Source organism: Nothobranchius furzeri, chromosome 1 (genome assembly GCF_043380555.1).
Source record: "Nothobranchius furzeri strain GRZ-AD chromosome 1, NfurGRZ-RIMD1, whole genome shotgun sequence".
In the NCBI taxonomy this organism is placed as follows: Eukaryota; Metazoa; Chordata; class Actinopteri; order Cyprinodontiformes; family Nothobranchiidae; genus Nothobranchius; species Nothobranchius furzeri.
In genome coordinates this window covers 44,011,184-44,025,588 of record NC_091741.1, presented here as the reverse complement: position 1 = coordinate 44,025,588, position 14,405 = coordinate 44,011,184, and the positions used below count along the sequence as shown (strand labels likewise).

Below are 14,405 nucleotides of genomic sequence, written 5' to 3'. Positions count from 1 at the left end.
CTATCATTGTTCTTCCCCCCAAACTTACGACATGGGAAACAAAACAACGCATCCAGCTTTACTGAATGTTCCAGCCATGGTCTCTGTGTTGCCCATTTCTCTGAATAAATAGGTTCATAAGTTTGAAATAAATAATTCTATAAGGATTTGTCATTAAAATCATTGATATGTGTTGTTAAAATGAATAATTCATGCTTTATATGCGTTTTAGTTAAAAAGAAAATATCGCTAAAATGTACTTCCTGTTCTGGCGGCGCACTTCCGGTTCTGGTCAAACACTGTTTTCGCGGAGAAACCAGAAACAGGCGCCGAAGGCAGCGTGGAGATGTAATCAGATGCCATCTTCTCTGAATTATCAGGCTGGAACGCCGTAAGTTGCTTTATATGACAGTTTATACGAATAGCTTTGGATATTAGTGTATAATTTGCTAACATGAATGGCCTAACATGAATGTTTCAGTGAGAGTAATGCGCTTTTGGACGTAAACCTGCTTCTATCTGTTAAGATGGAGTCTATTTTCTGTCATTTCAGTTTTCACCACATGTTCATGAGACAATTAAACAAGCTGCAACTAAACTCCAGGGTCTTCATTTGTGGTTTAACTCGGTGTCACCAACATCCCCGTTGAAAACACTACAGTGAAAAGGCGACTACTGACGATTCATCACGGTCAAAATGGCATCAGTAACAAGTCTGCAAGCAGTTTGAGGAAGAGCCGCTCATCTGGATCAGAGGTAAGCGCTGCCCATGCTCGAGCTAAAGCGGAGGCTGCAAAGGTGAGAGCATGCTATGCAACAAAAGAAGCACAGTTAAAAGTTGAAAAAGCTCAAAGCGAACTGGAAAGGGCAAAAATAGATGCAGAATTAGAAGTGTTAACATTACAGAGGGAAGCTGATGCTGCTCTAGCTGAAGCAGAAGTGCTAGAGGAAGCTGAAGCAATACAAGAAGAACCTGAGAGTAGAAAATCTCCACCAGAAAGTGTAAAATTAGAACGTACGAATGAATATGTACGATCTCAAATAGACACCAAGCAAGTGTCCCCGAGCAAGTTCACCCAACACATTTGTAATGTGGCATCTATCTGAAGAAGGCAATTTAGAAGGCAATTTAGAGCCACAACCCATCAACTCTTAAATAAGGCTTACCAAAGCTAATATCGCTGCTCTAAATAACCCCAGCCAGCTTAAAGGTCAGACAAAATACCTCTCTCAACCCATGCGGCTCACCATTTATACCTCAGCATAACTGTAACACCACGGCCAGCATTTTAAATTCAGCAGAGCCCTTTGCCCAATACATGGCACGTCGAGATTTAATAATCTCAGGCCTAGGGCTGGGCGATCATATGATTGCACTTTGTGATCACAATCATTTTCAGTTCAATTATGGTGATCAGCTGGGAGTCTCGATCAGAAATAACAGATGTTTGCAGCCTCAGTAGGGGGCGCTAATCCTCCATTAACAAAAAGAAGCATTTGCAATTACACTTTTCCTGCTCCGCTACTTCGGTGAAGAGGTTTAATAAGCAGATTGGCCAAACGTGGAGCTGAAGACAGCGAAGTAGATCCCAGTCATGACTCTGAGTTGTCTTCTGGAGATGAAGACATTGTTCAGAAGAAAAGTTACTCAACGTCAGTTGTGTGGCGGTGGTTCGGGTATTTCAAAAGTGACGTTGAGCAAATCAAGCCGACATGCTTGGTATGTCGGCGAATGGTGCCTTCAAAAACTGGCAACACTACGAATCTATTTAATCATCTAAAGAAATATCACCCAAGTGATTATACAGAGAGTGTGAAAATGCGAGCAGAGTCCGGACAACTTGTTAGCTTGTCTCAAAGTAGACTTAGCACTAGTGCGGCTGCTAGCAGTGGTCCAGCTGGCACTGGCGGTGCAGCTGCACAACCAAAACAGCAATCAATCATCTCATCATTTTCAGCTGTTGCACCGTACGAGCAGAACTCAAAGAGAAGCAAAACCATCACAAAAGCTATAACTTTTTGTATAGCAAAAGACATGATGCCTCTGAACACAGTAGAGAAAGAAGGATTTAAGCATTTAATCAAAGTGCTGACCAGAGCTACAAAATACCTGGCCGAAAGTATGTTTCTCAAACTGCACTGCCACAGCTGTATGATGAATGCAGAGAAAAGCTAGAGATGGAGCTCAAAGATGTTTCATTCAGCAAATAAATTTTCTTTTGTACCTGTATCGCATTAAAGACACACAGAATGTCAATAAAAGGTTTAACTAATATCTAGTTTCTTTATTTTTACATTTTAAGCTGCTTTAAACTGACTATATAAAAATTAATCGTGATTAAAATCGAGATCGAACGATATGGAAAAATATATCATGATCATTCTTTTTGCCATATATATCGCCCAGGCCAATGACAGGCCAGAGAATTACAGAGCGTGATGCTCTTCGTTTACCGGTGCAACAGCTGAGGTCCAACTCATCCCCATTCAAGAGCTAGATCTCATGACGAACTGGTTAGGGAGGGAGTCAAGTGATCAGGTGACACGCATACGTTCAGTATATGTCAACAACCCCACAGTAGCTCTATACAAATCATGGGAAAGACTGAATGAATGTTATGCAGCATCAGAAATAATCGAAAGGTCACTTTTCCAACGGTTGGACAGTTTCCCAAAATTAACAGCCAAAGATCATGTCAAGCTACGTGAACTAGGGGATTTACTGCAAGAGATTCAAGGCGCCAAGGAAGACGGCCATCTTCCTGGTCTGCTCTATCTGGACACTTCTCGTGGAATAAGCCCAATCGTAGACAAACTCCCATATGGACTTCAGGAGAGGTGGATGTCGCACGGCTCTCAATATAAAGAGAACAACCAAGGCTGTTTCCCACCCTTTGAGTACTGTGAATTCATATGTAAAGAGGCTAAGAAACGCATTGATCCAAGTTTTCACCAGCAAAACTTAAAACCAGAAAAACCTTTTGCAAAAAACTTAAATTCCAGCAAACCAATTACGGTACACAAAACCAATATTTCTCCCCTAACCATTAACCAGAACTGCCCACTGCATAACAAGCCACACCCGCTCAAAAGATGCAGAACATTTAGGAATAAACCACTGGACGAAAGGAAATCCTTCCTCAAGGAGAAAGGAATTTGCTTCAGATGCTGTTCTTCAGACACTCATCTTGCGAAAGAATGCAAATCTTCAATAAAGTGTTCTGAATGTGACAGCACGAGTCACGACGCAGTCATGCATCCCGGTCCTCCACCACAGACCAACAAGGCTCCACCTCCGGCACAAGAGAATGGCAGGGAGAGAGAAAACAGTCATGACACGGTTGATGTCACAACAAGCTGCACAGACGTGTGCGGTCCAGGACAGTGGGGACGTTCATGTTCCAAGATATGTCTCACATGGGTGTACCCTGAAGGTTACAAGGACAGAGCTGTTAAGGCATATGTAATATTAGATGATCAGAGCAACCGTTCTTTAGCCAAGCCTGAGTTCTTCGACCTTTTTGACATTAAAAGTGAACCTTTCTCCTACAATCTTAGAACATGCTCTGGTGTTGTAGAAACATGGGGTAAAATAGCCGAAGGTTTCCATATCGAGTCACTGGATGGGTCAGTAGTTATCCCTCTACCATCGCTCATAGAGTGTCAGGACATTCCTAACAATAGGAGTGAAATCCCAACTCCCAGCGCAGTGCTACACCAGCCGCACCTCCGAACCATAGCAAAGTACATCCCAGAGCTAGACCCTAAAGCCGAGATACTCCTGCTACTAGGGAGAGATGTTTTACAGGCACACAAGGCCAGGCAGAGAATTAACGCCCCCCATAATGCACCCTTTGCCCAGCGCCTAGATCTAGGTGGGTTGTAGTTGGGGAGGTCTGTCTGGGAAATGTTCATAGGCCTACAGTCAGCACCCTGAAGACAGTCATTTTGGAAAATGGCCGCCCTACAGTTTTCAAACCATGTAACAGCCTCCTGCAACTCAAAGAAACGCCACACGCAAACAGGCCGGGTAATGCGTCCGAACAAACTCTGGGTCAAACGGTTTTTAACCAGACAGATAATGACAACAAACCAGCTCTCTCAATACAGTCGTGGAGGATGGCTGCTTATACTGAGCCGGGATTCTCTGGAGGTTTCTTCCTGTTAAAAGGGAGTTTTCCTCTCCACTGTCACTTTATGCTTGCTTAGTATGAGGATTGCTGTATAGTCACTGAAACTAGTCAGTGACTTGATGCAATTTGCTGGGTTCCTTATATAGGAAACATTATTTCTGATTGGCTTAATGAACTGACCTGAATTGGAATGTTTATTATGTGAAGTGCCTTGAGACGACTCTTGTCATGATTTGGCGCTATATAAATAAACTTGAATTGAATTGAATACAGGACACCCTCTTTTTGAAAATAATGGACAATGCTATATACAGAGACGTGGACAACAGTTGAGTCGCCCCACTCCCATTTAAGGAACCCCGTCAGCAATTACCAAACAACAGACAGCAGGCAACCACAAGGTTCTCCTCCTTAAAACGCACCCTTAACAGGAAACCTGAAATGCGGGAGCATTATGTGGCCTTCATGGAAAAAGTCCTTTCCAATGGCCACGCTGAGGTGGCCCTCCCACTGAAAAAGGGAGAAGAGTGTTGGTATCTCCCAACATTTGGAGTCTACCACCCACAAAAACCCAATCAGATCAGGGCTGTCTTCGATTCTAGTGCCCAGTACTTGGGTGCCTCACTTAACAATATCCTCCTTACCGGCCCTGATTTAAACAACACCCTTGTCGGAGTTCTTCTCCGCTTCCGGAGAGAGGGTGTTGCAATCATGGCAGATATACAGCAAATGTTTCACTGTTTTAGGGTACGGGAAGACCACCGCAACTTCCTCCGTTTTCTGTGGCACAGGGACAATGACCTAAACAAAGAAGTTGTCGAGTACCGGATGAAGGTCCACGTGTTTGGCAACTCAACATCCCCCGCTGTTGCCATTTATGGACTACGCAAGGCCATCAGAGCAGGTTCGAAAGACTATGGTGCAGATACGGTAAAGTTCGTAGAGAGACACTTTTATGTAGATGACGGCCTGATCTCTGTCCCCTCCCCTGCTGAGGCTATAGACTTGCTTCAAAGAACACAAGCCTCACTCGCTGAATCCAACTTGCGCCTGCATAAGTTTGTTTCCAACTCTCAGGCAGTTATGCAGGCCTTCTGCCCAGAACATTGTGCCCCTGTCATCAAAAACTTAGATTTAAGTGGTGAAGAGACACAATCCCAGCGAAGCCTTGGACTCATCTGGGAAATAACAAAAGACACATTCACTTACTCAGTGGCCACCTCAAACAAGCCATTCACTCGCCGTGGCGTATTGTCCTCTGTCAATAGCGTCTTCGATCCCCTGGGCCTATTGGCACCCGTTACAATCCAAGGAAGGGCCCTACTGAGAGAGCTTACTTCAGAATGTTCAGATTGGGACGAACCCCTTCCAGAGGACAAACAAAACAGATGGGAAACATGGAGAAATTCCCTTCAGGATCTAAGAGGACTACATGTTCCCAGAACCTCCACCTCACTAAGTCAAGCAGAGCACAAGGAACTGTGTTTATTCTCAGATGCATCTACTAAGGCCATAGGAGCTGTAGCCTACTTAAAGGCGATTCAAACAGGTGGGAGGGTCGAGGTTGGGTTCATAATGGGCAAAGCAAAACTAGCCCCCCTGTCAGAACCTACAATACCAAGACTTGAACTATGCGCAGCTGTCTTGGCAGCAGAAATGGCTGACCTCATTCAAGATGAGTTGGACTTGGACTTTGATGCAGTGCACTTCTACACGGACAGTAAGGTAGTGCTCGGCTACATCTGTACTGAGTCAAAAAGGTTTTACACATACGTCCACAACAGAGTGCAGCACATTCGCCAGGCATCAAAGCCAGCACAGTGGCATTATGTGCGCACAGAGGAAAATCCAGCAGACCATGCGTCTAGGTCATTGTCAGCATTCCAACTAAAAAGGTCCACCTGGTTCACCGGACCACCCTTCATCTACCATCCTGCCGAAGAGATAACACAACTGAGTGGAACGTTTGACCTGATTGAACCAGATAAAGACTCAGAAATTAGACCAGAAGTAAAAACTTATGCCACTCACCTCCAAGCATTCATCTGTAAGCGTTTTGAGCACTTTTCTACCTTTAGATCTTTAGTCAGAGTCTTGGCAAATCTCATCCACATTGCAAAGTCCTTCAATGGGACTAATCCAAACAAAAAATGCAAAGGCTGGCACAAATGTCATCTGCCTCAAACCCCAGAGGAGGTCTCTCAAGCAAAGATTGTTGTCTTCAAAGAGACACAGAAGGCATACTTTGAGAAGGAACTTTCTGCCCTTGATGCTGGCAAGCCAATCTCAAAACAGAGTCCCCTCAAGAAGCTCAGCCCAATGTTACAGGACAGTCTCATTTCTGTTGGAGGCCGTCTCAAACATGCAGAAATTGAGATTCTTCCCAAAGGCAGTCACATCTCCCTTCTGATCACTCGCCATTACCACGAGCTCACAAAGCACCAAGGTCGTCATCTGATGGAAGGAGCAATCAGAGCCACGGGGCTGTGACTTTTTGGCGGCAAAAAACTAGTCAATTCAATGATCCACAAATGTGTAATCTGCCGCAAACTACGTGGAAAACAAGAACAACAACTCATGGCGGATCTACCTCCTGAACGCCTAAAAACCTGTCCTCCTTTCACCTACGTCGGCCTTGACGTTTTCGGACCGTGGTCCATAACAACCAGGCGTACTAGGGGTGGAGTAGCTGAAAGCAATCTGTGGGCCATCATGTTTAGCTGCATGAGTTCGAGAGCCGTGCATGTTGAGGTAATCGAATCTCTGGACACGTCCAGCTGTGTAAATGCCCTCCGCCTCTTCTTCGCTCTAAGAGGCCCCGCCAAACAGCTACTATCTGACCGTGGCACCAATTTTATTAGCACTTCAAAGGAACTTGGAATGGACAAATCACTCCAACAGTAACTAACTGTCCAAGGCTGCAGTTGGGGGTTTAATCCACCGCATGCATCCCACTTGGAAGGTTCCTGGGAGCGCATGATTAGAGTCGCCCGCAGAATCCTGGACTCCATGCTACTACAAAACAAGGTTCAACTGTCGCGTGCCCGTCCCATTTACCGGTTCCTTTAAAACCCAGTTCCGTTAGAACTTATGAGACGGTGCATCCATCAGGGTTCGGGGGTGTATCGACGAGTATAATCGTACCAGATCCGGGTTTGGACTATCTAATTAGAATCTTGTCTTTTATTTTAAAGGTGAAATGACTTGCACGAATAGCCAGCCTCAGAGTGCTACACTTCTTTTAAACTCGTTACCTTTTGGTTAAGATACTAGAGAGAAGTCTGGAGGCAAGCCAAGCCTCTCAGCAATTGTTTGGGCTACCCGGAATTAATTGCGCCCCTAACAGCTTATGTGGGAGGTTGGTAACTATAAAATGATTTATGCTAGTTGATCAGGCTAACATAAGTTTATCAATTTATTTATTAATCCAACCTTCCAGCTGATTAGAGACTTTTTCAACCTGCAATCAGAGCCAAAATAACCTCGAATATTTTGCTTTTATCACCCTTAAGACAACTCGTTACTCGCAAGGGGAGAGAAGTTAAAACTTCCCTTATCTTAAGGTTTCTTTATATTATTCTGTTATAAACTGTAAAGTAAGTCCTGATAATTCAGAGACCGATCTTCGACATGCTTACCTCTGTGCAATTATGGCCAGGGCTCCAAACGTGAAGCTTTAGAGAAAACCTGAAAGAATCAGGATTATGTTTCTTTTTCAAAAAAGGTTTATTACAAAATCAAAATACAAAAATGGGTAAAGTAAAAAACAACTACTATCCCCCACGGAGGAACTAGTTCAAAATGATTAAATGAGAGTCAGTTTACACCAGCTCTCGTCTTCTCAGAATCTCCCCAAGAACGAAGCCTGAAGCCCTCTCTCGAAGAACCAGCCTCCGCTCGATCTGAGCTGCATCCTTTTATATCATTTCTGAGACTGCTCTAAACAATGCAAGAGTCACAAGTCATTCTCTCCTGACAGTTTAGGTCAAGGGGTCATCTACCAGATACACTTTTTTTAGCTCTACATAAGACATTTAGTATCATTTCACTACATGCAGTATTCACATGAGGGCACAAAAGTTACATTCTGCACTCCTGGAATGAGAGCACAGGTCATAAATCTTCATATTGGTAGCAAATTGTAGATCTTCTTTCAGCATTCCTGAGAGCTCCTGGGTCCAGCTGGACCTCTCCTCACTCCATGCCATTCCTTCTTTTCCCGCCAGAGGTGGAGTTAGGGGCGGGCCCAGGGGTGTGTCCATGGGTGGATCTAGAGAAGACAGCTTGTCTTTTGACCCTTTGCCTAGTTCTGTCCTCACCAGCAAGTCCTGAACTCCTGTCCTCTTGACCCTTGTGTGACCCTTGTCTCTGACCACTGTTTCTAAGTCTTGACTGGTTGCTCGGGCTTGCAACATCCCCCATGAGGACGTACTGAGGCAAAGGACCATAAAAAGATAAAGCAGCAATGCAAGCTTTCATAAATCTAGCATCCATCTCACTCAGGAACGGCTGAACACTCAGACACCTAACTGTGGCCTCCACATCAACCCTCATTCTCATCATAATGCCATCATCAGCTACGGGTAAGCACAAGGTCCCTTTGCGGGTTGTTACATAACCTTTAAACTGCTTTCTCCCATCTGTGGGATCTTCACCCAGAAAGAATAAAGATAAATCCATCACCGGAGCCTCTCCACGCGGAAGCGATCCCATCATTTGAGGTGGGAAGCTGGCGCTGAAAGCCAAAACATGATTTTTCGTATCCAACAAAGGTGCGGTCCCAAAAGAGTTACAGACTTCTGGGCCGAACCATCCAGTCTTTACAGACAAAATATTCATAAACTGAAAGCAATCTATAATCTTGCCTTGACAAACAAAGTAACACCCCTTCTGGGATTTAATCCTCCATCTCATTTCTCTCCCAGGTGCAATTCGGACAGGGGAAGGAATGCCTGCTGGCTCACTACTTAGACAGACCATAGGGATTTCACGTATCACATCAGGACACGGGACGCATGTCGAAGCTGCCGTCATTACTGATACAACCTCTTCAGCCACGTCAGATGAGGGCGCCGTTGTCAGCTCCTCGTCGTGGGCCTGCTCAAGCAGGGCATCTACTCCCGGGGAGGACAACATTAGTATGTCGTCTTCCTGATCAGTCTCCCGCTTGAATCCCTTTTCCATTTGGTCTGGATGTACTGAATAAACCTGCAAGACACGCAGCGTTTATTCATCGTAGCATGTTCACACTGGAGCCCGATTGTCTTAGTCTGAGGCAATCCATCCCTCCCGCGATTCACGGTGCACAAATAGTATGCGCCATTCAGAGAGAAAACAGTTGATGGACCTGCGGAGGGGATTAATCCCTCTATGATATTCTGCCGAATCGAGTCCATCTGGAAGGAACATAAAATATGTTCCACATGAGATTGGCTCATTCCATGAAGCAATAAGTAACTGCATTACTGCATAAACATTTCTTAATTATAGGAGAAAATAAATCATCAGAAGCTGCAGGAAGAACCACACTACAATTCCTATCTGCAGGCATAGTTTTACAACAATAATCCTCACAACAAGTGTACACCAGTTATGAAATGTCTACAACATCTTAAAGACAAACTGGATAAAATAGTTACAAAATCCTGACATACCTCCAGATTCAGAGCGTCATTCAGCTCAGATTCAGGGTGAGTTTGATGAGCCATTGGTTCACTTCAAGTTACAGACTGACAGTTAAGGAGCAAGTGACACGCGGTGCAGAGAGGCCTGCACTTAAACAGGAGCAACAAGAAGGGGGGCTAATACTCCCTCTACCTTGACACCTCTCTTCCCATCTTATCTGGATCTACCAGGTCCTTTCTCCTTTCTCCTAACAGCTTTCTTCCTGTCAACTGCCATTTGTTGTTTTTACAGGCCAAAATCATACCGATTATTAAAATAATCACCCCACACATTAATCCTAGAGCGCACAGAGGCCAGAACAGAGCGTCCCAGACAGGCCTAATGATGTGCTCTCTCACTCCTTTTACCAACATGCCCATTGAATCAGAAGTTCCTTGAATTACATTGTTAGAAACCTGCACTACACTGTCACTCATAATTTCATTCACACCACGTACTATCAGACTCACATGACGTAATGTGCCATTTATGCCATATGCAAAATAATCAAACCAGTCAGCTTTTTGCTGATCTAACGATCTTCGAAATGGTGAGCAAAAACCACTTCTCAGATCCCAATTTGGGAAATTTCTGAAGTTAGGAAACTCTTTGGGTGCATCAGGGTCAATTGTGAATCTTTCAGGTTGAGGATTTTTCCCTATTCTCGGTTCATTAAAACACACATGATGGTCTATGCCTAACCCGTTAAGGTAATTGAAATTGACCAGACTAAACGCTCCCCACTTCGTCGTTCCTGGCGCTGTAAATCCAGGTGGCACTAAGTCTCCAACTTTATCATTCATAATCATTATACGATCTAAAAGACCATTTCCTGTTTTTGTATCATTTACTTCCCAAGTATTTGTTTTATCAATAGAAAACCAATTTGTTTTAACTCTAAGTTGACCATGTTCCATCACAAGAGTTTTAGTTCCCACTAATTTTCTTTCAAAGGTTTCTGCTTCAATCCTTGTGTCCTGGGGGTAATAATCATATTTTTGCTTATTATATCCCTCTCCATACCAGTATGTCATAGGATATGTCTCGTACATTCCTTTTCTATAATATCTATAATCTTCTGGAATATCTCTTTGCATATAACCACGTAAGACCTTATAGCATAATTCTCCAGTTCCTAAAGTAGCTATGTTTAGATAAGGAGGCCTAGGTTTAAAAAACTCTCGATCTCCTAATGTGTCTGGACGCAGACCTCCAACTGTTAATCCATATAGTTGTGAATACCAAAAAATACACATCCTTCTAGTTAACCCTTTAGTATTATTACAGACTTCCACCTGACATCCTTCAAGCATTAAGGTGTAATTTCTAGCCCATGTGGGACTGTGATAAAAATCTTTCTTTTGGGTTGGTCTAATCATTTCATTTACTGCTTCGAAGATGGAGTCTGCCTCAATTATACTATCAGGAGTAGCTGTACCTTTTTGATAATATGCTCCTGCGATCCTTATTCTAAGTGGCTCGCCTCCTTGCCATACAGCGCTATTATTCGCTTTCCTGGTTAAACAGAGTCTAGTTTCTTCATTCCATGCATGGAATCCTGTATCTAAGTTAGTGGGATCAGATTGATCCTTTTTCATCCATTGCACTACTTTTGGGTGTTTAAAATTAGGAACCTCATAAACCCATTCTGTATAAAGAGTGTGTCGTATTGGATGCAGTTCCCATCCTTGAGGCTGAAGGCCTACCTCATTATGGAGGCAGAAAAATGTCCAGTTAAAATATGTACTATTATTGGGAAGTATATAATTCTGATATCCTGTGTAATTTGCATATTCACTATGACCTTTACGTAAGAGTCGAGCTAAGTCTGAAGTAGATCTCTTACCCCGCACACCGGGCTCTAGAAAGAGAGGAACGGTCTCTTCACCTTCCTCTGCCTCAGCCAGGGGATCAGACATTGCAGGGGGTACTTTTGATAACCATTTAATCACATTATCTTTTACTTTCTGCCACATGTTACTCTCTCCTATCATGGACAATGAATCATATTTTAGTGTTGTGTTAGGAGGGGGGGTCGGGCAAACATCTCTTCGTTCCCTCCCTCTTGATAATCTTTGATACCAATGCGTAATATTTCCTGTTTGCCAGGAACTTAAACTACTGTCTTTGGTCTGAAAACACCCAAATTCGATTCTACGAGGCCACCATCTTTCTATCTTTATCACTTTGAAAGTGGTAAAGTTGTGTCCCCATTCTAAATTATTTCTAAGGCAATATTTGTAAACCCACAACTCTACTTCACCTGAAGTTTGATTTAAGATTTTCTTTTTCCTCAATATTATCTGACAAGATCGATCAAGCTCTGTGGATCCTGTCTGATCCATTAAGACTGCCATATACTCCGCCCATGGGCCGGTCTCACCACACTCCGTGTCATTCTTCTCCTCCTGCTCTGCTGCAGAAAATGATATCACGGAGGGTGTAGCCATGATCCGGTCAAATCCATTTTCTCCACAGGGCAAGCGCAGGCAGCCAGTTTTGTTCCCTGTTACACTACAAATCTTGAATCCAATCTGTGTTGCTATCATGCAGGTGGTTATATTCTCATTAAAATCTTCTTTGGGCCATAACAGCTTAATTTTGGATACATTCCAATTCCCTATTAATTGTTGCGGTCCTCCGTGAGTTATGTTATATGTCACCGAGGACACATGATACGTTCGGAGATATACATGTACCCCATATGCAATCGCTATACTTAATCCTATGAGGCTAAATTCGAAAAGGATAAAAAAGGCCCATTTAATCCATTTTATTATCCAATCCTTTCCTTTCGGAATATTTACATTTCTCTTTTTAACTTTGGGGTCAACTCCCGCCGGAGTTGCATACCTGACCACTTTTCGTTTTCTGCTGCTTTCCCTCTTATGCTTCTGCGTAGATAACATCTGTAAGACAGAAGCATAAAAATCAGCAGGAAATGAAAGCGCTCTGCTCTAGTTAGGTAGAGTCAGATTGGAGACCAGCCTTCTACGAGACATTCTAGTGTGAGCAGTCCCATAAATCTTAGGCCAATATGCCTCTCCTCTCCGGGTGGTCACTATGTTAACGGCCGAGCTGCAAACGCGACCCGACAGGTCTATTACCTCTATCAAAGTTAACTGATAAGGCATGAACTTACGCTCCGCCCCTGGTCCAAGACTCTTCAGCTCAACCAGGTATGATGTAACACGCTTACGCATCCCTGGGGGCTCCTGAACAGACAATCCTGTATGCCAGTCCAGAGTCCCTGACAGATAAGTTCCCCATCTGTCGTCTTTATACTCTTGAGTTACCCCAATCTGTGTACCTGTTTCCCATGCATCAGCCAGCGTACCAAATTGTTGTCCTAATATCAAGCTCTTAATAGACTCAAATTTGGACCGAGCCTGAAGCTCTTCCAGTCCTTTTTCTCTGGTCTTGAGCTTGAACACAAATGGATAAGCCTCCACCCATAAATCTCTAACCGGCTTCACCAGGCTAGGATTCCTGAGCAGCTCTCCTACAAAAAACATACTTGGCTGGCTTGTCGGTAAGCAGGTAGTCAAAACACCATTCTTCGTGAAACAGCACCCATCTTTGATTTCACCTCTGTGGGTGCATTCACAGACCTGCCAGGAGATGATGCCTGGATTATTCCTCAAGCAGGTTCCGCAAAAACATATTTTAATGGGAGCAGACAGCTCCACCGCACCTGTATGCAAGTCTGTTCCTCTCTCCAGGTGAGTGGGCTTCTGCTCCCGGAGCCCCGACCATTTAATTAGGGTGCACAGAGATTTGCATATCACGCATGTTCCCGGCTTCAAGCCTCCCCATTGCGCGTAACGATACGCATTTGCAGATTCTATGAAGCCCGGAAACATAGCCACTTTACAATCTCTAACAGAATTCCCCTTCGTTAGCAAAATTAGGCCCGTAGCACCTGAGATCTTACAAGTCATTTCTTCACTAGATTTTGGCCCAGCCATGACCTTTAATCAAGTAATTAATTAAAAAAAAATTATTTATTTATTTATTTATTTTTTCAATTAATTACTTTTATTTTTCAGAGTTATTTTATAACTTGATGAGGGTGAACGCGCAAACCAGTGTCAGTTAAAACCACGTTCCCAGTTACGTCTTTTATTATAAAGGGACCACTTACGTTATGCTTAATGCAATCTCCTTTTTCTGCTCTCTGGGGTTGCTGCTCTACATTTTCTCTGTTCTCACCTTGCTCATGGGCTGTAACTGGGGATAACCAACTCACTTTTTCAGGTGTTTTGCCTCCAGGGATCCGAGTGCTGCATTTTTGATGGGATTCGCATTCTGACCTGAGCGTCCCTTTGGGTGTGCCACGCACCACCAGTTGGGAACCCTGTTCTTCCTCCGATTCAGCCTCACTCTCGCTGCTTCTGTCTCTGGCCTCAAACCAATGTTTGACTTTCTTCTCTACTCGCGGCAAGGCTGACTTATCCACTAAAATTACGACCGGGATGTCTCCTAGCCTGCTAGAGGCTTCGGAATAAATTACTAAACCTGCACCATATGCTTCAGTTATCCGACACACCTGGGGTTTGTTATTAAGCTTAAACACTAGCCGTCGCGCTCCTAAATCCAAGGCTTCTGACACCACCCGCTCCCAAGCTT

At 43.9% G+C, this 14,405-nt stretch overlaps 1 long non-coding RNA gene across 1 annotated transcript in view; it reads left to right on the top strand.

The window, feature by feature from the left end:
* The first annotated feature begins 648 nt into the window (after positions 1 to 648).
* Positions 649 to 14,405, top strand: part of LOC139066242 (uncharacterized) — a 57,103-nt gene continuing 43,346 nt past the window's right edge. Inside the window, exon 1 of the long non-coding RNA XR_011519174.1 lies at positions 649 to 735. This is a non-coding gene — a long non-coding RNA (uncharacterized lncRNA). The remainder of the gene's footprint in view (positions 736 to 14,405) is intronic.